Source organism: Fukomys damarensis, unplaced genomic scaffold (genome assembly GCF_012274545.1).
Source record: "Fukomys damarensis isolate Sample0158 unplaced genomic scaffold, DMR_v1.0_HiC HiC_scaffold_18, whole genome shotgun sequence".
Classification (NCBI taxonomy): domain Eukaryota; kingdom Metazoa; phylum Chordata; class Mammalia; order Rodentia; family Bathyergidae; genus Fukomys; species Fukomys damarensis.
The window spans coordinates 20,091,767-20,116,667 of NW_022900930.1; positions in this window are offsets into that span (position 1 = coordinate 20,091,767).

Below are 24,901 nucleotides of genomic sequence, written 5' to 3' on the forward strand. Positions count from 1 at the left end.
CTGGTCAGGGTACTCAGAGTCTCACAAGGCTGTAATGAAGGTGTTGTTCAGACCAGAGGCTCATCCAAAGACTCAACCCAGAATGAATCGGCTTCCAAGTTTATTCACGTTCTTGGCACAATTCATTTTCTTGTATCTGTGTGTCTGAGAGGCCTGGCTTCTCACTGTTACTTGGGGTTCTCCCACAATTCTCTGCCAACTGGCAAAAGAACTATATTGCCAAATTCAGAGGGAAATTCATAGAATTGCAATATTTTACCAGTGATACTCCTCTGAAGGATCGAATGGAATTAATTATAGTTATTATATTCTTTCATTAAACAGCATTCATAATAGAAACCAATACTGATGTTTTCACATTAAACTTCATTGATTTATAAAATCTCAACCAAAATTTGATAAAAATTTTCTGTTTGGAGAGTGTTAACCACTGTTTTTAAAAATGCATTTTATTAATTTTTCTATTTCTGGAGAAAAATAATACATTAAAATATAGGTTTTCTCTAATTTTCAGGAAATTATAGTTTTGGCTGATTTATAGAAACTAATAAGCACTCCCCATATAGAGGTGTAAGATCCAGTAGGACTTTGAACATACTGCTTCTGTAACTCAGGGGGAGAAGGAGGTTTAGCTGTCATAGTATTGGTGGTATTAGCTACTGGATGATAAAATAAAAAGCAAATAAATAAATAGGAAATTAACTACACATAAATGACACAAAATGTAATACTTCACAGATAATTATACTTAAAATATAATGTAATATTCTTAATCAAAATTATCATTGGCAAAATCAGACCTATTATAGAATTATGCTATAAAACGATATCTCTACCATTTCATCAGAGATAAAACTACAGTCAACATAGTATTTCAGTTAATTCAAGTTTTATATTTAGCTCTTTTCACTTTAAAATAAAATTATTTTATATTATTACTATTCAAATAATTTATTTTTTCTTTCTAACACATAATTGTACCTTTGCCAGGTACAGTGACATAAATTGGAAATATATTTTCAATGTATAAGGAACAAATCAATACATTTTATTTTATTTCATTAAACATTTGTCATCTCTTTTGTTTTGGAAACCTTCAAACCCCTATATTCCAATTTCTTCTAAAATGTATAATAAGTTGTGAATTTGTTCATTCACCATCTAATTGTATGTTTGATCTCTTATTGAAAGTGGGGTATTGAAGCCTCCTGCTATTGTTGTATGGCTATTTTTCCCTTGTAAAAATGTCAATATATTTCTGAGTATTTAGGTGCTCTGATGTTGGATGTATGTGTATTTTTAATTATTTTTCTCATTGAGTTTATTGGTACTGTTTAAGTACACACTAAAGTTGCATTCATTATTGGGATCTTGTAGCTGTACATGACAGGTCTTAGTTCTCATTTTCCCCCCTTACCCTCACTCCCTTGACCCCCTCCTCCCTTCTCTATTTACAAAAACTTTGTTTCCATTTTTCATTTTCTCATATTTTTTTTCTTTTCCCTTATTTCCTTTCCCACTTCCTCTACACCTTTAGCACTTTTCTTCCTATTACACATTGTCAATTATACCATTAGGATCTTATTTACAATTAGTTTTTCACACCAGAGAAACTATTCAGTATTTACACATGGGTGTAAATTATTTCACTTAAGAGTATATCTGCAATATGCATCCATTTTCCTATGAATGACTCTAATTTCACATTCTTTGTGGCTGAGTAGTATTCCATTTATAGAAAAACCACATCTTCTTTATTCAGTCTCCAACTGATGGGCAAATGGACTGTTTCCAAGTTTTAGCTATTACAAACTGAGCCACTATAAACATGGGTGAGTATATATCATTGTGGTATGATTCTTTTAATTCTTTTGGAAAGATACCCAGCGGAGGGATGGCTCGGTCATATGGAACCTCTAATACTAGTTCTCTGAGGTATCTCCATATTGATTTCCACAGTGGTTGCACCAGTCTGTACTCCCACCAACAATGGAGAAGGGTTCCTTTCTCCCCATATCCCTGCCAACATTTGTTACTGGTTGATTTTTTGATAGCAGCCATTCATTGTGGGTGAGGTGGAATCTCAGAATTGTTTTCATCTGCATCCCTCTAATGACCAGTAATGTGGAACATTTTTTCACATATTTATTTGCTGCATTTACTTCTTTGTCTGAGAAATGTCTGATTATTTCAGATGCCCTTTTTTGAGTTGGATCTCTATATTTGGGGGTGCTGATTTTTTTTTTTGAGTTCTTTATATATTCTAAATAATAGTCCTTTGTCTTAGGAGCAGCTGGTAAAACTTTTTTCCCACATTGTAGTTTGTCTCTTAGTTCTGTTGATGGTTTCTTTTGCAGTGCAGAAGCTTTTTACTAAGATGAAATCCCAGTTGTTGATTCTTTGTGTTAGTTCCCATGCTACTGAGGATTCGTTCATAAAGTTTTTTCCTATGCCAATGTCTTCAAGAGTTCTGCCTAACTTACCTTCCAGCAAATTTAGTGTCTCTTTTTTCAATATTTAGATCCTTAATCCACTTGGATTTTAGTTTAGTTCATGGTGAAAGATAGGGGTCTAGTTTTAATCTTTGGCAGGTTGAAATCCAGTTTTTCCAGCACCATTTATTAAAGAGTCTGTCTTTCCTCCAGTGACGATGGTTAGCTCTTATGTCAAAGATGAGGTAGCTGCATACATCTGAAGTTGGTTCTATATCTTCCAATCTATTCTACTGATCCTCAGGTCTGTTTCTTTGCCAGTACCATGACGTTTTTAATCACAGTGGCTTTATTTGCTGACAATATGATACTCTACATTGAAGACCCAAAACATTCCACCAAAAGATTTCTAGACTTAAATGACATTTCAGCAGAGTAGCTGGATACAAGCTCAACGCCCAAAAATCAATAGCATTCTTGTACACAAATAACAAACTCACTGAGAGAGAAATTAGGGAAACAATCCCTTTCACAATAGCATCCAAAAAAATGAAGTATCTAGGAATCAATCTAACGAAGGAAGCAAAAGACCTCTACACTAAAAACTACAGAACTCTGAAAAAAGATTGAAGAGAACATTAAAAAATGGAAAGATATCCCCTGTTTCTGGGTAGGAAGAATTAACATAGTGAAAATGGCCATACTACCAAAACTGCTATACAGATTCAATGCAATGCCTATTGAAATTCTAACAGTATATTTCACAGAACAAGAAAAAAGAATCCAAAACTTCATTTGGAACCAGAAGAGACCTAGAATAGCAAAAGCCATCCTAGGCAGCAGGTATAACAATTCGTAATTTGAAAATATGCTATATTTTTAATTTTTATATATCTCCCCCACGATTCAACTTTTTTACCGTATATAGTGACCTTTTAATCTTATGAAAGTTTTAATTAAGCAACTATATTGTCTTATATAATTAGGTAACCCTGTAAAGGGAAGAGATTTTGGACACAAGGAGAACAGCAGATAAAGGTTAAAATCATGCTTCCCCAATCTAGGGAATGATTAGAAATTAGAGAGAATCCTGAAATAAATAATTTCTTAGTAACTTCATTGAGAAAGTTCCCATGAGAACACTGTGTTAATGGATTTTAGCCTCTAGAATTGTGAGACAATAAATTTATGTTGGTCAGACCACTCATTTTGTGTTACTTTGTGATACCAGCCCAAGCAAACTGATACAGAGATTAAAAAGATCACATAAATTTTGGTCTCTCAGGAGATGTTTGGGATGAAAGCTAGGAAAGAAGAGAGAAAGGTGCAGATCTGGATCTATTCAGTGGAGGGACAATAGTAAGACACTCACAGATATCAAACTTACATACAACCTTATTAATAAAGTACTTGCCAGGGTTTGCCCCACCAGCCTGTTACAAGCAGAAGTCTAAGATTGATGTTTTTTCAACTACTCAGCTTGTCATTTTATCTATGAAATCTATCTCCGTACTGTCGTTTTATTTATCACTTTTCCAATAAATTATGTTTTTCCCTTCTCTTGTTGATAATTCTCTGTAATAGACAAATTATATGCGTGTGGAGCCATGGAATGTCTGAGTTATTCATTGACCTTAGAAAGATAAAGATGATTACAGATGTCTGGATTTCTCAGAACATGTTATAGACAAGGTTGACATTTTTCTGGAATTTGAAATACTTGAAGTGCTCCATAATATGGGTCACTGTTGAAGAATTAATCTGAGATCAAGGTAACGCTGAGTTAAATTACAGATGGTGAAATGAACATTTTGCATATGAGAAACACAGAAAATAGAGATAAAGAATTCAGATTTATTCAGTTATTGAATAATTATTGAAGCACACCGAAAGAAAGTAAGGGAGTCAAACGTATTCATAGTGAAAAGTAAGTAGAAGAAAAGTTTGGATAAGATGAGAGAGCCAGAACAGAGAAGAAACCTACCTAGTTACTATGTTCTACAGAATGAGAGGCTCTTGCTCCTACGCAGCTAAATCTAGAATGCCATCAAATGAGACACATCTAAAATGTTTTTAGTTTATCATTAATCAAAGTTTCAAATTGTTTAATTGGACTATAAGTAAAAATAAGGGGTAGGTGGGACAGGTTCATGACTTTGATGAAACTGGGAAAAATAAAACAATTTCTAAAGATGATATGTGACAGTTCATTTTGAAGTCTCCGTACTCTCATTGCACACCACCACTTCATGAATGAAAATGTCATATTCTCTCAGGAGCAATGGCATCATTGCCTAAAATAATGCAATGAAGGCAAAGATAGTCTGGCTCCAGTATTCTTTTGAATACTTTTTCTATTACCTGCTTGCAAGGTGAGAGTCTTAGAAACATATTCTGACATATTTGTCTTGTCAGTTCACTCAAGAATGCCACATTATTAATAAATAATTGTTTTCTATCACCACAAAAATCTATATTCCATTATAATTATCAAATATATATGAAGATAGACATGAACATCAAATTAGCATATCAGAATTTTATTCACAACTTAGAGGAAGTCCTCAGAGATACCTTGTAGTGATTTGATTTTGTTTACTGAGCTCTTGGCATTATATGAAGCCTACCCTTTCTATTACTTGCTTGCTTAACCCAAGTCATCAAGGCACTCTGGTAACTTTATTGATGAGGATAATAGTCACCCTGAAAATAAGCCCCTGCAGCTATGTGAAATAACTATTAAGAAAAGGGCTGCAGATTTCGCTCAGTGGCACCACACCTGCCTCGCAATCACGAGGAATGAGTTTGATCGCTGGTACCAAAAAGTAAATAAATCAATACTAAAAAAGTATCCAACCCTGTATTTAATAAGCACTAAATGAAGAATTTTTAGTTTGACAACTTAACTTACTATGATTGATCTCCTACCATAATGCAGCTGGCAGAGAAAAAGACAATGTCAATTTGCGACTGAGGATCCTATTTATAGCTGCGTAAATTTGTACTTGAATAAAACAATATAAAAAACAAAACAAAAATTATTAAAAGTATATAAATACTTAAAATAAATATCTATTCATGACTTCAGCCTTTAGGCTGAAATGTCAAGGTATCCTATTCTAATTTTGTGTGATTTTCCTTTTGCTTCACTCCATAAATAGACCTCGGGGTTTATAACTGCAACAGTATTAACAGTGTGCAGGAGTAACAGAAGCTGGAAACATCATAAATCTATATTGAGTTGAGATTTTGGTCCACAATGGTTGAACTGATGGTGCCTAGAACTAGGCTATAAAAATGGTACCAAATGGTGGGACTTTGAAAAGCGAGAAAACATGGAAAGAAGAGTTATCTGAGTCCTCTGCGAATGTGATGATCAAGTTGAATAAAGAATAAAAGTTAACTGTGTAAGAGTCAGGACAGTTAAGGGTAATAAACTGATACTGAACATGGTACAGATTGATAGCTAACTTTTATTTATTTATTTATTTTTGGTACCAGGGATCAAATTTGTGTCTGTGAGGTAGGCAGTGGAGCCACTGAACTGAACCCGCAGCCCCAATAGTTTAAGATTTTTTAGATAAACTGAAAAAATAAAAAAATGAACAAATACCTCGTGCCGTATAGGTGGCCCACGTGCTTGCTAAACCGTGACAATATGAGTAAGATGATGGAAAAGAATGAGCTGAAGCAAGCACCCAGTGCTCTGTGGTTTGCATGAGATTGATTTGGGAGATTGGTGAAAGATAACAAAAAGCGTCTGAAAGATAATTTTTAGAAAAGGTCTAATGAAATAGCTGGCAGTTTAATGGATTCAATTTGGTTTGAGCAATCAAAGAACATTGTGACTGAACATCTGGTCTACCCAATAGAAGAGGCTTCTCAGAACAGAAAGTGTCTCTTCTGCTGTGCTTCACGTTGTTGAAATACAAGTTGTAAATTTTAAAGGACAGAGTTTTTTGTGACAGTGTTAACAGAGAAGATAGTGTTGTTGCTTTTCGTGAAAGGAAGATTAAATAAGTTTCAGGAAAATGATTTTAGACAAAAGAGGTCAAACAACTTAGAATCAGTATAAAAAGAGAACTAAGGGAGAAATGGGTCCTGGGTGTTAGAGATGCTGCATCTGGTGTCTTTCATTTCTGCACTCTCTGCGGCAGTCTTTGTTCAGCACATGTTACAGCCCTCATCACACATGGCACTTTCTTCCACAATTTTTTCCTAACTAGTCCAGCAGAGCTTGAGCGATCTGATGAAAGACGTGGGTGTTTTCACTAGATAGATAAAAATAGACATTTTACATGTAAAATGGCAGATGCAATTTTATGCAAACACTGTAAATTTATACTCCTGATCATATCTTATTAGGTATATGACATTCCTTTATGCTTCCCAAGTGTGCAACATAGTATCTACACATTGTTTCCTAGATCTTCTTTTTTAACTCAGGACCTTCTGCCTGTGAGGCCAGTGGCAGCACCACTGAGCTAAATCCCCGGCCCTTACATATTGTGTGGTTTTATTAATGTTTGGTTCAAGAATGAAGCAACAAATCAGAATTTATAGACAAATGCTGTGCTGCTATGAGCCTTTCATTTTCACAAATATGTAATAGTACATTTGCATTACTAAACTTTTCTATATTTGTATTTATGAGATAGATAAAAAACGTTTGAAGACGAATTTTAGGAGCTGGTTTTCTTATAATTCTGAAACATCAAGGATTTTGATGCCTTTGATGAAATACAATACTATTACTTTCCACCAAAGATTGTCTTCCTCCTTTTCAGGTTTTAAAATTTCATTTTCATCTCTGAAGGTACTTTGCTTTGCCTTCAGTATTCTCCCATCTCCAACTGTTACTTTCCAACTGTTACTTTTCCCTTTAATTTCATATTGCCAAAGGATTTTAAAATATAATATTCTTAATAGTATAATTACATATAAACACATTTGAAAATATCTATCTATAAACTCAAGGTGTTCCTCCCTCCAATGCTATTAGCAATTGTTTTATTGAACAAAAATATCTGTTACAATAGCTACTAGGGCTTTTGAAGGGCAATTGATGCTTTGACACTTTACAGTTGGACTAGATTAGAGGTAATCATTTGTTGCAAGGAAGTACATATTAAGGTTCACAAGAAAAAATAAAGTATGTATATTTTACCTTATCTGTTCTGAATAGCATGACTAAACCATTTATCATCTGAAATAGAAAGAACTATTAATATGTATTCTAAGTCAATAGATATAAATCAAAACTCTCTAATCAAAAAAGGTTGTATTTTCGTTTTTCCTTTAAGGCATTTAACCATGTATTGTAGAAATGTTCACATGTGTACATTTATGTAGAGAACACTACAGTGAACCCATGTGTCCTTGATCTAGGCTCATTGATGGTCTGTGGCTAGTGGTCATTCATTGCACACCCATAATCTTCTCTACTTCACCAACACTAAAGAGCAAATCTAGCAAAGTTTAGTCATGCCTTGAGCCAAACACTAATCCATTTCACCCATTCCCTGCTCTCTCTCTTTTACTCTGGCCTGCTGCTCATACCATATCTTTCTCCACGCTTCATTTCTTTATTATTTTACCTTTCAGTTCGCTTGTTTGATGGATTGACTCTTCCAAAAGGCAGACTATGAGGTAGGCTGTGGAACCACTGAGCTAAATCCCCAGCCCAAGGCAGATCATGAAAGGCCAGTGCTGTGTGCAATGGAGTCGAGCAGGAAGACAGGCCAGCAGGGCTTCTGCCCTCCTCTGCTTTGCTCTCATTCTTAACCTCTTATGGCTATGGGTGAGGCTCTGCTACATGTGAGGATCACTCTCCTGTGGCTCTGGCTGGGTGTATTTCTTTTCCTTTCTGGATGACTCCAGAGTGGACACTCCCAATACCCCAGGCCCCTGAAAGTGGTGATTCCTTTGAGGGTCACTGGCACTGGTAGAGGCATGAGTGCAGCTAGTTGGCTCTGCTACAGCTGCACTTCACTTTGGAGACCGGAGACACATTGTCCACATGAAGACCAAGAAGCTTTTGCTGTTCAAACACCTCCCTGTGTTCAGCTGTACTGACTTGGGTGCTCTTCTGAGAACCTTCCTTTTGTCCCAGATGACTGCCACTCTCATGGGTATGTGGAAGGCGACACAGGATCCCTGGCTGTTCTACCACCTGTTCTGGGTGCTTTCCTGGAAAACTACAGATAAATGACACTGCTTATGAAATCAAGTCCAAAAGGCTCTCTGTCCCACTTGAACATATGGTTTATAAAACAGTCAATAAGGAGACATAACCCCACCTATAAAACATGGATTATCAGAAGAACTAGCACGGCAATTGACTTTTCAAGAAAGTAAAAGTTGCATTCCATTGAAAAGCTCCTGTGAGGGCTGGTGGAACCAAAAATGGTTTGTTGAACTCGTATTCATGGTCGACCATCAATGATTTGTTTATCTGGGAGGTAACATGTCAAATGTGCAAAAAGAAACATTCAGGGTTGTCAGTGAAGTAAATGCCTGTTATACTGCACTGGTCATTGGGGTGGTTTTACTTGGACTTGAAATCTGAAATGAATGACATTTTATAACAACAGGGAAAATAAGTGCTACCCTTGAAGGCTTTGCAATTGGGCCAGCCTTAATGGCCACATTTGTTCAAAACTCTCTAATCAAAAAAGGTTGTATTTTCGTTTTTCCTTTAAGGCATTTAACCATGTATTGTAGAAATGTTCACATGTGTACATTTATGTAGAGAACACTACAGTGAACCCATGTGTCCTTGATCTAGGCTCATTGATGGTCTGTGGCTAGTGGTCATTCATTGCACACCCATAATCTTCTCTACTTCACCAACACTAAAGAGCAAATCTAGCAAAGTTTAGTCATGCCTTGAGCCAAACACTAATCCATTTCACCCATTCCCTGCTCTCTCTCTTTTACTCTGGCCTGCTGCTCATACCATATCTTTCTCCACGCTTCATTTCTTTATTATTTTACCTTTCAGTTCGCTTGTTTGATGGATTGACTCTTCCAAAAGGCAGACTATGAGGTAGGCTGTGGAACCACTGAGCTAAATCCCCAGCCCAAGGCAGATCATGAAAGGCCAGTGCTGTGTGCAATGGAGTCGAGCAGGAAGACAGGCCAGCAGGGCTTCTGCCCTCCTCTGCTTTGCTCTCATTCTTAACCTCTTATGGCTATGGGTGAGGCTCTGCTACATGTGAGGATCACTCTCCTGTGGCTCTGGCTGGGTGTATTTCTTTTCCTTTCTGGATGACTCCAGAGTGGACACTCCCAATACCCCAGGCCCCTGAAAGTGGTGATTCCTTTGAGGGTCACTGGCACTGGTAGAGGCATGAGTGCAGCTAGTTGGCTCTGCTACAGCTGCACTTCACTTTGGAGACCGGAGACACATTGTCCACATGAAGACCAAGAAGCTTTTGCTGTTCAAACACCTCCCTGTGTTCAGCTGTACTGACTTGGGTGCTCTTCTGAGAACCTTCCTTTTGTCCCAGATGACTGCCACTCTCATGGGTATGTGGAAGGCGACACAGGATCCCTGGCTGTTCTACCACCTGTTCTGGGTGCTTTCCTGGAAAACTACAGATAAATGACACTGCTTATGAAATCAAGTCCAAAAGGCTCTCTGTCCCATTTGAACATATGGTTTATAAAACAGTCAATAAGGAGACATAACCCCCACCTATAAAACATGGATTATCAGAAGAACTAGCACGGCAATTGACTTTTCAAGAAAGTAAAAGTTGCATTCCATTGAAAAGCTCCTGTGAGGGCTGGTGGAACCAAAAATGGTTTGTTGAACTCGTATTCATGGTCGACCATCAATGATTTGTTTATCTGGGAGGTAACATGTCAAATGTGCAAAAAGAAACATTCAGGGTTGTCAGTGAAGTAAATGCCTGTTATACTACACTGGTCATTGGGGTGGTTTTACTTGGACTTGAAATCTGAAATGAATCACATTTTATAACAACAGAGAAAATAAGTGCTACCCTTGAAGGCTTTGCAATTGGGCCAGCCTTAATGGCTACATTTTTTGAATACACTGGGTCCTGGGATTTTCTAAATGGTTAGGTGGGGTTTTTGAATTGCTTTTTCAATTTTCTTGCCTGTTATTGAATTGCTCAAGATTTTTATATATGCTTTTGTAATTCATATGTAATGGGAGTCTCCATTTCTTCTGGATTCTCCAATAATTGAGCATGACTTTCAAGTAGTAATAACCTTCTAGATTCCAGTGGTGTCTGTTTTTATTTCAAATTTTTCATTTCTAATTTCATTGGTATGGATCTTTTCTTTCCTTCTTTTGGTAAGATTGGCTAAATTGTCTAGGCATGGTGGCGCACGCCTGTAATCCCAGCACTTGGGAGGCTGAGGCAGAAGGATCGCTCTGAGTTCGAGACCAGCCTGGGTTACATTGTGAGTTCCAGGTCAGTCTCAACTACATAGTGAGTTAGCCATAGTCTCAAAAACCAAAAACAAAACAGAACAAAAGATTGGCTAAATGTCTCTTTGTTTTGTTCAAAGAACCAGTCTTTTAGTCACTGATTCTTTTATTTTTTGTCTCTATTTCATTAATCCTTGCTATGATCTGTGAAATTTCAGTTCTTATGCCATCTTTGGGTTTGGATTTTTCTTGTTTTTCTAGGTCTTCATGGTACATTATTAGGTTATTTGGGCTCACTCAATTTTTCTGATGTGGGCATTCACAGCTATAAACTTCCTTCTTGGGACTACTTTCATTGTGTCTCATAGTTCTGGAACATTGCACAGAAATTATCATTTAATTTCAGAAACTCTAATTTCTTCTGGTCCCTACTGATTATCCAAGAATGCATTTTCTAAATCTTCATGTGTTTCCATACTTTTGATGGTTTTGTTTTTTCTTTAATTTCTAGTTTCATTGCACTATGATAATTTTAATTCTTTTTAAACTAATTTAGCATGCTTTATGAGTTAGTATGTGGTCTATTTCTTGGAAAAGAATTGTCCTTGTCCTATTGAGAACAGAATGTGCATTCTGTTCTTGTTGAGAGGAACATTCTGTTTGTATCTATTAAGTACATTTGTTTGAATATATGGTTTCAATTCTGATATTTCTTGCTGATTTATTATCTTGTTGACCTGTCTATTTGTGATAGTAGGGTATTGAAGTTCCCTGTAATAAGGTGTTGATTTTTTACTGACCTTTTATGTCCTGCAATATTTGTTTTTTAAAGTTGGGTATGCTGGTGTTGGTACATACATATTTGTAACTATAATCTCTTCTAATTGAAATGTTCCCTTAACCAGTATTCATTGACCTTTTCCTCTTCTAAACAGTTTTGACGTGAAGTCTACTTATTTTGAAGTCTGCTTATTTTGAGGCTCTCACTGTGTAGAATATTGTTTTTCATAAGTTGCTTATTATGCTATGGCTTTTTGGGCAGGGGATTAGATGAGTTTCTTGAATGCAACAGACTGATGGATTTTGTTTCTTGGTCCAGTCTGCAAATCTATGACATTTGATTGGGGAATTGAGACCATTAACATTGAAAGTTATTACTGAAAGATATTGACTTATTCCTGTCATTGCATTATTTTTTTGCTGCTGATTCCTCTCCATTCCCCTTTGGCTTACTACTTACCCTACTCAGTGTATTCACTCCCATTATACTTTTTGGCATTGTTAGCTTCCTTATCTCTTTCTAGGATGTTCTTGAGAACTTTTTGGAGTGCGGGTTTTGCAGTAGTAAATTTCATAAAGTATCCTTTGTCCTGGAAAGATCTAATTTATTGATCAATTTTGAAAGATAGTTTTGTAGGATATATCAGTCAGAGTTAGAAGTTGTTTTCTTTTATGGCTTGAGACACTTCACACCAAGTTCTTTTTGTTTTTGTTTTTGTTTTGTCTTCTTTGTCAGTTTGCCTTCTTGAAGATGTATAAACAACTCTAACTGCAATTGTTGGTTTAACTACCTTTTCCTTCATAGTTTATTTTTCCTAGTTATGTAGAAAAATGTATATATTTGTGATTACTTTCTTTTATTACTTTTCAGTGTAGGTAGTATTTATATATTTTATTTACATAGATTAACAACTTGTACTTTCTGTTCTTAAAATTAATAATAAAAGTGGACAATATTCATGTATTCTAGCTACTTGTATTATCTCTTGTATTTTGCTGTAAATATCTACTATAGACAGTATAATATGATATCTTATTTCCCTGAGAGTTCCTAGAATTTGATAGGCATGCTTTATCTATTTCCTTTGTTCTCATTATTATATTTTATATTTCCTAATGATCATCCTTTCTTCTTTTTTATTAGTATATATTTGAGATGCATAAAATGTGTTTTGGCTAAAATAAATAAATATATATATAGTATCTTGACTTTTTTTAGCCCCTCCTCCCCAGCCTCTCTTTGCTTCCCCCTTCCATGATCCTCTCCCCCATCTCCAAAAAAGACTACCTCTCTGCTTCCTATTATCTCTCCTTTATCTTGCTCTTTAAATTATTTATGTTTTGGATTTCTTAAATAAAAGAAACCATATGATGTTAGCCTTTTGCCTCTGATTTATTCCACTTAATACTATGGTCTCTACAAATGATTTAAATCTATCCTTTTTGGCTAAGTAGTACAAATACCACACTATTTATCTGCTGATGGACCTCTAGGCTGTTTCCATATTTGAGCTATTACGAATTATCATCATATAAGCATGTGAAGGTACCTACCACTGTAATAAAAAGACTTTGAAATCTTTCAGGAAGATGCAGGTGAATCAAATGGAATTTCTATTTTTAGCTTTTCAGGAATTTTCATCCTAATTTCCACAGTGTTTGTAACTAGTTTATATACCCACCAACAATACAGAAGAGTTCTTTGTACCCACATCCTCACCAGCACAATGTGTTTTTGAGTCCTTGATGTTATGGACCTCCAGGCTGTTTCCATATTTGAGCTATTACGAATTGTCATAATATAAGCATGTGAAGGTATCTATCACTGTAATAAAAAGACTTTGAAATCTTTCGGGAAGATGCAGGTGAATCAAATGGAATTTCTATTTTTAGCTTTTCAGGAATTTTCATCCTAATTTCCACAGTGTTTGTAACTAGTTTATATACCCACCAACAATACAAAAGAGTTCTTACCCACATCCTCACCAGCACAATGTGTTTTTAAGTCCTTGATGATAGCTATTCTGACTGTAATAAAATAGAATCTCACTGTTGTTTTGATTAACATTTTTCTAACAGCACAAGATGCAAAAAAATTCTTTCATGCACTCATTAGCCATTTGTACTTCCTTTATGAAGTGTCTATTAATTTCAGTTGCCATTTTTTTAATGTCTTTTGGGATTTTTTTACAGTTCTTTTATTTTTCTACCTATTTGTTCTCTATCAAAGGAATAGTTGGCAAAATTTTTCCCCATTCTATAGGTAATCTTTTTATCATTTCCTCTTTTATTTTTTTCTCCTTTCCTGCTTTTTGTTAATAAGATCATTTTTCAAATTCTGGTTTGAAAGTTAAAATTCAGTGTCTGTTTTCATTTGGTTTCTGCTATTATATTAAATGTTATTCTTGAGCCAGGGATTTAGCTCAGTGGTTCCAGTGCCTGCCTCTCAAGCACAAGGAACCAAATTCGATCCCTGGTATCAAATAATAATAACAATAATGATAGCGATAATGATAATAATAATAAATTTTATGGTACATTATAGAGCATATTGTTATTTCTTGCCTTTGACAAAGATCTTACCATGATATGAAAATCTCCTGACCTCTTCTTATTCCCTATTCCTCAGCATAATTTGGTATTTATGTATTATATATTAAAATACATATATAATAGCAGCATTAGTATAGAGCTACACTGTATAATATAATAGCCACTAACTAGATATGGATATTTAAATTTAAATTCAATAAATAAAGTTTAAAACTCAGTTCCTTCACTACACTAGCCACGCTTTATTTTTTGTTGTTGTTATTTTGTTTTGTTTTGTTATGATTTTGTGGGATTCTTTTTTGAGTGTAGTACTGGCGACTAAACCCAGGTCATACTAAGCATGGTGTTTTACCATTGACTATACCTACAGGAAAACGTTTTATTTTGAGACAAGGTCTCAATAACTTGTACAAACTGTCCTCAAACTCGCACTTTTCCTGTCTCAGCCTTCCAAGCAGCTGAGTTTATAGGTGTGCAGAACCATACTCAGTAAGGCATTTTACAATTTAATAGACAGATATGGTGAAGGACTATTATTATTGGGCAATAAAAATAGATTATCTACATCAAAGCAGAAAGGTCGATTGCATGGCACTGTCATGCACAAATTATCACAATTTTTTTTTTTTGTACCAGATATTGAACTCAGGACCTCAAGGCAGGTGGTGGTACCACTGAGCTAAACCCACAGCCCTCTTATCATTCTTTATTTGGTAAACCTTAAACTTTCTTTTGGAATCATTTATTTTCTCTGTAAAGTACTTTCCATAAAATACATTCTGTGAGGTTTTATATGCTTTATCATCAACATGTATCTTGGAACATCTTTTTTCTATGTGTAAAATTCTAGATTGGGGTTATTTTCCTTCAATATTATAAAATATTACTTTCATAATCTAACATTGCCATTAAGAAATTTGATGTTGGGCCGGGGATTTAGCTCAGTGGTTCCACTACCTGCCTTGTAAGCACAAAGGGCCTGAGTTCAATCCTCAGTACCAAGCAAAACAAAAAAGAAATTTGATGTTAATTATTCTTAATTTACAGTGAAATGTTATTTTTAATTTGACATTTCCAGAATTTTATCTTCTTATTTTAAATTAAACACAATGTGTCAAGATTTGAGATTTTTCCTTATCAATGTTGTCTGTTTCTCTGTGCGGCCCTTTTGATCTAATTCTCCCAGAATTCTTTAATGCTCAACCATTATTACAGCAAAAAACAAAAAGTTTTTTATGTCGTTTAGTTTTATCTCAGAAATCAGAGTTGACCTGTCTACTTCCATTCTCTAAATTTTAAATCTTCTTGGATATTTTTTGCCTTTTAATCCCTTTATTGCACTTTTGGGAAAAAATTTCTAAGTGATCTTTTATTGTACTGTAATTAGACATTTTAATGCTATCTCTATCTGATTTTTCTTCACTCATTATTCCTGTTTCATGTTTGCAATATCGTCTCCAGCTCTTAAATAATGCACATTTATTTCAAATCTTGTTTTCTCTGGGGCATTCATTTGGCTCCCTCAAATATCATTATCAGAATTTCTCTTGAGGCTCTAGGTCTAGTACTCCTCAGATGCTTGTCTCTCTTCCTATGAACGCAACACCAGCAGGAGGATCAATGACTTAGCTGATAGTACTTATTCAGGAGAGCTTTGAATGAGCATGTGCTATCCTGATAAAAATCACTTACAGAGAAGATCCTCTGTTATTGAAAATCCAGAATTCTCTATTCTTACGTCAAGACCCAATAACCACAGTTCACTCAGCTTCCCTTTCCCTTCTCAGGCACTGCGCTTTCTGAGGTCTGCTTTCCTCTTTTTAATTATCTCATCCATTAACCAAGAAAAGGACATCAGCCACACATGTAGAATCTAGTGCTTGCCGAGGGCTATGCTGGTTCCCTGCACTTGCTGGGCACTGAGGAAAACACTGACCCATCCAAGGTCAGGGAGATGAAAAGACGAGGACCGTTAGAAAGCTCTTTTTGACAGGTCCTCTGGTTATGGGCCTCTGGTTCTCTGCAAGGCTGAACTACTGTTCACTTCCCAGAAAATGACCCTGATACCTGTGTTCTCACAACAGTTGCTATACTGGTTTGATTATCAATCATCCCTTGGATGGTTTTTACTATTTTCCTGGTGGAGTTTAGGGAAAGGAGTCCGCCTATCATGTTAGCTTACTATATTGTTCAGAAGTCTCATTCTGTGAGTCAAAGATTACACTGACTTGATTCAGACATGGCCTAGGGCCAAGCAACAAGTGACGTCTTAATGTGGAAAGAGCTCTACAACTTGGACAAAAATTTAAATATCTCCTCATGATCCACTGAAAACTGGACCAGGAAAAACTTGTTGGAAAAAGCCTAAAATGGCACATCAAGTCCAGACTTCCAATACTTCAGATTTTGAAAGCAAAAACTTTTCTTTTTCTCAAGTCACTGTAGAGAATTTTATTACACCTCCTAAAAGATGCCATACCCTTACCATCAAAATGGTAGAAATAATTTTTGTCAAAGACTTAATTAACAATCACTACATCATTAGCAAAACATTAGAAGTTTACCAGTTTCTTATAAATCCTTAGCAGTTACTCTGAGAAGCATCCACTAAGGAGAGGCGAAAAGTATTTGTGATTTCTCCATGGTCACACGAGTCATAAATGTTACAGAGGTTGAAATCCAAGTGGAATTCTCTTTTATACTGCCTTACTTGCATTTATGTTGACCAAATGTTTTCAAGATACACATCCTCAGATAAGCTTAATTGCTCAGGAAATATTTACATCTGTTAAAAAGCTGTCTTGGATACACACCTGGAATTCATGTGACTTGGTTTAATATTTTTTCATTTTTATTAATATTTTTTCTTTAAAGTTTATTTTTTAAACCTAAAAATTATTTCAGCAACATATTGGATCTCTCCAGAGGTACACGAGTGGTGGTTTCAATATGAAGTCATACAAACAGTGCACCTGGCTTCTGTGGCTTCTCCCATGAGGGTATTATTCAGGAAGCTTTTATTTAAGCAATAAGTAAGACTTTTCTCCACCCTAGGGATTAAAGCAGGGACTAGAGAAGATCAAGGGAGTAGCTTTTCAGAGAATTATTTAAGCACAATTTAACTGAGCTTACAATTTTTTTCAGTGTTTTCTTAAACCAGTTTTCAACTATAATACCAACTTGTTCTCAGTATATCTAAGTTATATTCAGGAAATAAATGAGTTAGAGTGGAACCAAAGCATAAGTCTCATAATAGCACCTAATGAACCAAAACATGTAAATATACAGCTACTTTATATGCTCAAATACAAGATTGAACATTTTTTCCACTAAAGAAAACACTGTACTTTAGAAGAGAGAAAACTGCCTTCTATTTGATACTATGGCATCACTTACCTTCAAGGATGATATCTCAATTACTTTGTTATAAACAACAGAATATGATTTATGAAAGACAAACTACTGAAATAGCCTTAATCACAGCTAGCTTATTGTTACTTACAGAACTTGCCCTTCTGAATTTGTTTTGAAAGAATTTGAAGATATAATCACTATTTCTGGAAAATACATGGCCCAAAATTTACAGGCAAACATTGCAAATATATATATGAAAAATTATTAATGAAAAAAATTCTTAATCTTATGTGAATTGGCACCTAGTGTATGAGATAAAATTTCTCATGACAGCATTATTTATAATTCAAACACTATGATTTCTCAAAAGGTAGATTAACTATAACATGAAAACTACAGCAGGAGGCAGTTCAAAAGTAGCTTGGTGATGAAGATTCACTATTTAAAGATTCATGTGATGAGTTGAACTAAATTGATTTGCAAGAGATAGAAGTGAAAAAAAATTGCTAAATTACTTTATTATTAAAATGTCTTAATGACTGCTACTGTATTTCCTGACTGACAAAGTCTGAAATAAAAAAGCACTGGGCTGAGGAGGAAAAGGTTGGTATGAACAAGGTTAAGAGGAAAGTGGAGTTGGCAAAGGTACTTACAGACTTCCTCTCCTCCTTTCCCCACACTGGTCTTGTAAACCCTCCTGCAGAAAGAGAACCTGGATCAGCTTTCGTTCTAGACAGCAAAGTAGTTTGCCCCCAACCACGTGTACGCTTGCGCCCTGTTGTATTTTTTGTATCTGTACTCTCCTGCAGAAAGAGAACCTGGATCAGCTTTCGTTCTAGACAGCAAAGTAGTTTGCCCCCAACCATGTGTACGCTTGCGCCCTGTTGTATTTTTTTGTATCTTGCCTTGGGATGTTTCTGGATGGCTGCATTTTAAATGTTAACCCAGAGTTCTGGATTCCACTCTGGTAACAGGGCTGGAGTTGCCCTTCCGCCCATCTGTCCTGCAGAAAGAGAACCTGGATCAGCTTTCGTTCTAGACAGCAAAGTAGTTTGCCCCCAACCATGTGTACGCTTGCGCCCTGTTGTATTTTTTTGTATCTTGCCTTGGGATGTTTCTGGATGGCTGCATTTTAAATGTTAACCCAGAGTTCTGGATTCCACTCTGGTAACAGGGCTGGAGTTGCCCTTCCGCCCATCTGTTCTACTGACCAGGAAGCTGTGTTCCCTTCCTCTCAGGTGTTGTGTCAAACAACCCTAAATAGAAAATATCTCTCCTACACCTGCCCTTTCTTTAGACACATGCCAAAAATTATTAAGCTCTCCTCCTATGATTCCATGCTTTTCAAATACTTCGTACGTTTTCCCAGCAATATGAACACACTGCCTCAGAAAAGGAATTGCAACGCGGGGCCCATATTTGGTGCCGATAGACTTTGTTCTTGTTATTTATCTAGGTGTTGAGGAAATAGAGTCAATGTCACATGGCTTTTATCAGTTCTGCTTGCCTTTTCTTTCCCAAGTTCACAAAATTGAAAGCTATTTAATTAAAATCAAGTGGTCTAAGCTAACCTCCCACTTCCCTCTCCATCTGTGGAGTATTTGGGTCCAGATATATTCAGCCTGTTCCAATTTTTCTGGGATGACATTGGTCCGGTTCACCCTTCTGCAGTGTCAAACACAGAAGCAAGCAACATTTTTCCAAAAATTGTTAACTCATTGATATGAGAGGCCTAACTTTTCCCAACTCTCCATTTTCAGGGAGGATTTCTGGTCTACATCTTTTCTTTCTTTCACCAGCAAAATACATCTGAGAAAATACTCATTCTTTTGTTCTTGCTGCCTATCTTTTCCTGAAAAATCACTGATATTAAATTTGTAAACCATAATTTTGCAAGTAAGGTAGGGTAAACAATCAGTTTAGCTGGACAAAAGATGAGATTTCTTTGTGCTTGCCTCTTCTCCCTTTTCAAGCAAATACCCCATCTCTCTACAAGCTCTTCAAAGCGAATGCTACATCTTCCTCCTTCTCTGACCCCTGCCCATGCCCAATTCACTGCTGGAATATAACATAAATACAATAGGAATTTGTAAGATCAAGCTGAATTTTATTTATTAAGGGAAAGTAAGTCATTTCCATCCTTTTTCCTGAAGAGATGTCAACCTACAGTTGATTCAGATACTGACACCCATTCACTGATTGACTTTGTCATGAGGGCTGCTGGGTGTGCTGGTGGTTTTCTGAAGTAGGCACCTGTCCTTAAAAGACAGAGATGAATCATCATGTAATTTCAAACACTGGTAGAAGCACGAAATGACATATCTGAGTCATGATCAACAGGAACAGGATTCCTTCTAGAAATTTAGTGAAAAGGGGATAAATCTACCTTTTTCTTCCTAGCATCCCAGTGCCTCATGGACTTTGTGAGTTCTCCACAGCCTTGGATGACTCCTTGAAGACTTCTTTACCTTCCTGTAAAACAGCACTGTATTATTTTTCAGATGGTTGGAAAGTGACAAGAACATCAAGCACTCCTTTCCCAGTGACCTAAATTTGCTACCACTGTGGAGATTGTCTGAGGACCTGCACCTGCTAATCCAGGCAGTCACAGCTGTTCCACATCCTGGATCACTCTAAATAATTGCATATCTCAAATTTTACTGTATTTAAAGGCATTCAAAGATTTTTTTTTTTGTGCATTTAAGACTTCTCTCATTAACTCAGCCTCTGAGCATTTCTCCATTCTTGTTTTGATGTGCCAACCTCATTACTTATATGAATATTATACTATGCTTTTCAGCCATTAAATCCAATATTATAAACCCACACATGATCAATTGGAATTATGCTTATTTCAGAGCAGATATAATGAACACAAGCCTTTGAAAGATTTTTTAAATATCCAAAACCAAGTGCATGGGTGAGAATTGTATAATCCAGTAAATATGAATATGTTAAGAAATCCCTAAGTACCAGCACTCCGCAAGGTATTTTGATATAAAAATAAACAAAAAGATAGATAAAACCACTTCATTAAAATCCTTGATGCTGGTTTTGTGCAAATTCTATAATGGTCCATTTGTGGAATTACCCTATCACATCCCAAATTGACTCACAAGTGATCCATTCACTTATTGTGGGAGGCAGACAGAGCAAGCTGCTGTGGAATGTACAGCAGGAGGTCTTGTGGCTGCCATTAGAAGTATAAACTAGCCAACCCTGGGGAAAAATTTTTGCATCATCAAATAAACTTGAAGGTGCACATATACTACGACCTAAATATTCCTCTCATGGGTATATTTCTGTGTGCATGCCCATAACGTCCATAGCAACATTAAAAGCCAAAAACCTGAAATAATATGACGTACATTTGACAAGAAAATGGATAATTTGTTTCTTAGAAGAAATCCCCATCCACCCATGTGCCGTTGCAAATGGAATTAACTACTGCCTGAAGGGAGCCTTCTCTAGCAGCTTCTACTCGTTCCAGACCTTCTACAGAACTGGGGAAAGTTCAAGAATGGCCCAAAAGCCATCCAGCTAAGGTGAAGACCCATGCAAAGGGAAGCTTCTCAATTCCCTTCTGTATTCCACCATCAAGTACCTTTCACAATGTGATCTTATGGAAAGAATCTTTCAGAGACTTTCTTAACTTACTCCACAGTAAGGCTGCCCTACACATTAAATTTAGACTCACCACTAAGGCTATTGTTGGTCCAGGGATATTGTGCGATAGGTATTATATTAAGTAATTCAATTGAATATTTTATAGCAATGCAAACCAGTGAACTTCCAAACACATAATATTATATTGCTTATGAATATGTATGATTATACTCACATACATACAATGATTAACACAAAGTAAAGAGTAAGCAATGCTAGGAAGCCCTTGGAATTTCTAGACATCTTAGCCCCAAGGTCAGACTTGTAAGAGAAGGAGCTAACTGGCACCTTTCAGTTTTGATTTCCATAGTATAAAATTCAAGCTTTAATTATTATTATAACATAAGAACAGTATGAAGACAGAATAACTTGAGTGTGGCCAGCATTCCATCACTATGACAAAGACCTGAAGTAAATCAATTTATAAAGAGCAAAGGTTTATTTTTACAAAAGTTTTGTAAAAAAAAAAAAAGAGAGAAAGAGGAAGGAATTTAGGTTCCAAAGTTCCCTTCAAGGAAACCCCCCAATGACCTAAAATCTCCTGTCTCACCTCTTAAATTTCAACCTCCTCCCAATAGCACAGTCCTGGGATTCTTCGGAGGATACACCAAATCTAAACTATCAGAGTGCATCTAGATCCTAGATTAATGCCTTGCACATTGGCCCCTCAATAAGTGGTAGAAAGCAGCATGAGGCAAGGCTCTTTTGTTAATACAAGGTACTTCATACCTGAGGTCTTCTCTTTCGAAATGTGATCAGTCTGAAGACCTCGATCGAAAACACTTGAGAGGCTTCTGAATAGTGGAATTCTGGGCCCATTGCAAACTGTGATGTAGGTGAGGGGCTCCGGTGGGTCTTCAACAGGAAATGGAACCTAGGAAGCAGCCTGAGATTTAAAAAGCATTTGGGAACTAGGGATACTCAAGGTGCTACAATAATGATTAAAAGGAGTCTAAAATACAGGAGTATATCCAAGATTCTAATTAATAATAACTGATGATGCAAACAATTTGTTGAACACCTGCTATAGATATAACAATACAGTGAGTCTCCAACTCACAAATGACCTCCATTCTGGGAGAATTATTCTAAGTCAGATTCATTTGTAGGCCAACAAAGTGAATGTATCTGTGCAAGGTCGGCACTCGAATGTTCTTAAGTCTTGTTCTTCCTGTACAGCAATCTATTTCTGCCAAAATCTTTGAACAGTGATCCTACAGACTTGCCTGACCTCTACCACTATCTCTAGGTTTACAGGTTGGGATGGACAGTGGGGCTCAAAAATATTAAGTGATAATTAGTGTGTATACAAGAAGTAAAAGCTGACCAGTTCCTTCTATAAGGATATAAGCCATAAGACCATATGGTTGATGTTCCAGGTGAAACAAGACTATAACTTACCATTACGTATTTTCTAAGGAGTCACATTAGCACTAATACAAATAAGCCAAGAGTCAGCAGGGAAGAGTCAGCCTTCCTATGATGATTCTTCCAGCTACTATAACTGAACAAGGCATGCTCTTATTTTCTATGGGATACCACTACAGGGGACTGAAAGCAAACTAATGCAACATTTACATAAAAATAGACAATAACATTTAGTCATAACTCTCCCTACAACTGACTTTGAATGGAGTTCTAGTTGTCTGCTTAGAAGGGCCAGTGTTTGGTTTCCAACTCTCAGGACTCAGTAGCAGTCTGATTCTGTCATCTGAGCACCTGCAGCAGCACTAGTTTTAGCCATCTTCAGTGGCCCATGCTGAGACCCAGAGGCAGCCCTGACTCCTACCACACAGGGAAGACCCGCAAAGGGAAGTGAACATGACCCGTGAGACCCTAATCCAGGCACCTGCACAGGCGGAGCTCCTGTCTTGCCCACCCTGTCACTTCCCAAGTCACACTGGGCCTCACTACCAGCTGGTGACCTGAGGGGTGGGGGATAGAGGCATAAGCAAGCCCCTCCCTGCTTGAAGTTCCTTGTGGCTCCAGCTACCACCCGGCCTGACCTCTGCCACTATCTCTAAATACAGTGGGTTCTTATGGATTACAGAGAGAAGGGTGGTGTTAATTTAGATAGAAAAGGCTCCAGAAACATGGTAATAGACAAGTGTCTCCTAAGAGCAACTAACCTTAAAATAATTTCTAAGCTGGACACTTCCCATTCTAAAATATACAAGACACAAGCAATCCCAGGGATTAAATAGGAGACAGGAAAAAGAGAACATGTATTCTGAGCTCTAAATACTCCCTCCTCCACTTGATTAACACTGATTCCTGCAGCTGTTGGTTTTTCTTACTGGCCACCCTTAACCTAACCTCAGTCAGGCCTCACACTCTGGCATTTGAAAGGCTAATGAAGTTGCTAATCTGATTTCTCCACAAATTGAGCCCTGCCTTTGTACGGGGAAAGTGTTCCTTGGCTGCCACCAACACAGCCAGTAGAGTATGCATTCTTATTCTGCATCTTTACTGTACAAACATGTTTTTATCTGCCATAAGCATTCCCAAAATAAGCACTTCTGAAGATTCTACGGAGTCTAATGTCTCCTTCCAGTCCCTAAGGTACTTTGAAACCATCTTATCACAGAATGCAAAGCACAGGGCTCTCATTTTCCCATGCTTGTGATGTCTTTTTGGTGACTTCACATTCTATGAGCTATTTTTAGTGGTTAAATCCCAAGAGCAAAGCTCCCGCTGTCCATTTGTGGTCTGGGAATAAAAAGAACCTCAGTATGTTGACAAAGTATTCAACCTTATTCTGTTGACCCCTTCTGGTCAGAAATCACCTGAATGTTTCATCAAAGTAGATAAAATACCTGGCACTTTTTCAGGGGTGGGGGGTACTGGGGATGGAACTCGGGTCCTTGCACTTGCAAAGCAAGCCACGGAACCACTGAACTAAATCCCTGGCCCATCTGGCCCCTGGCACTTTAAAATATGGGTACAACAGCACCCAGTTCAATAAAAATTGTTTTTAAAAACTATTTTAAAGTCCATTAATATTTTTAAACATCTTAAAACATTCCCATGCTGGAAGTGAGCAATGACTGGTATTTTAAAATAAAACCACACTCCTAACATTTAAATATTAAAGTCAAAATTATTTTAAAGACCATTTTATACTTCTTTTTACAATACAGAAAGATAAGATGACAGGATAGAATCAATTTTGGACTTTCATTATAATAACATATATCCTGGAACTACATTTTAAAAGCTTGTATAGCTTTTGCTTACTACATTTTCTCCTAAATTTCTAATCTCAGAAAAATAACTTTGTAAGACAATAAAATATATCTTCCTTTAGATGATCATATCTGTCTTTTGTCACAACAGCCTATCAATCATATCTGAGATTTTCCACAGCCAGTTCTTAAAAGCACATGTTTGGTTTCCTAATTCTCAAGAACAACTTTATAGGCTTCCCTTACTGTCCCTCACACATCTCTGCTGAAAGGTCGTCAGTTCCCTTCCTCTGCTCACTCCTGGCTGTAACAAAGCGGAGAGATTTAGGCCGTTTCTTAAGTAAAGCTATTTGCTACTCTCAGATGACTGTGATACTTTATCTCTTCTATTAAATTTCAGTTTTGTCTCTGGAAGAATACAGAAGCAAAATGAATGCTTTTTCTGTGAAAGTAGCCATGTATCTGTGATTAAACATCGCGAACTTATATGAAGGAAGTGCAGCAGGCTGCTCCCTCAGAACACAGCC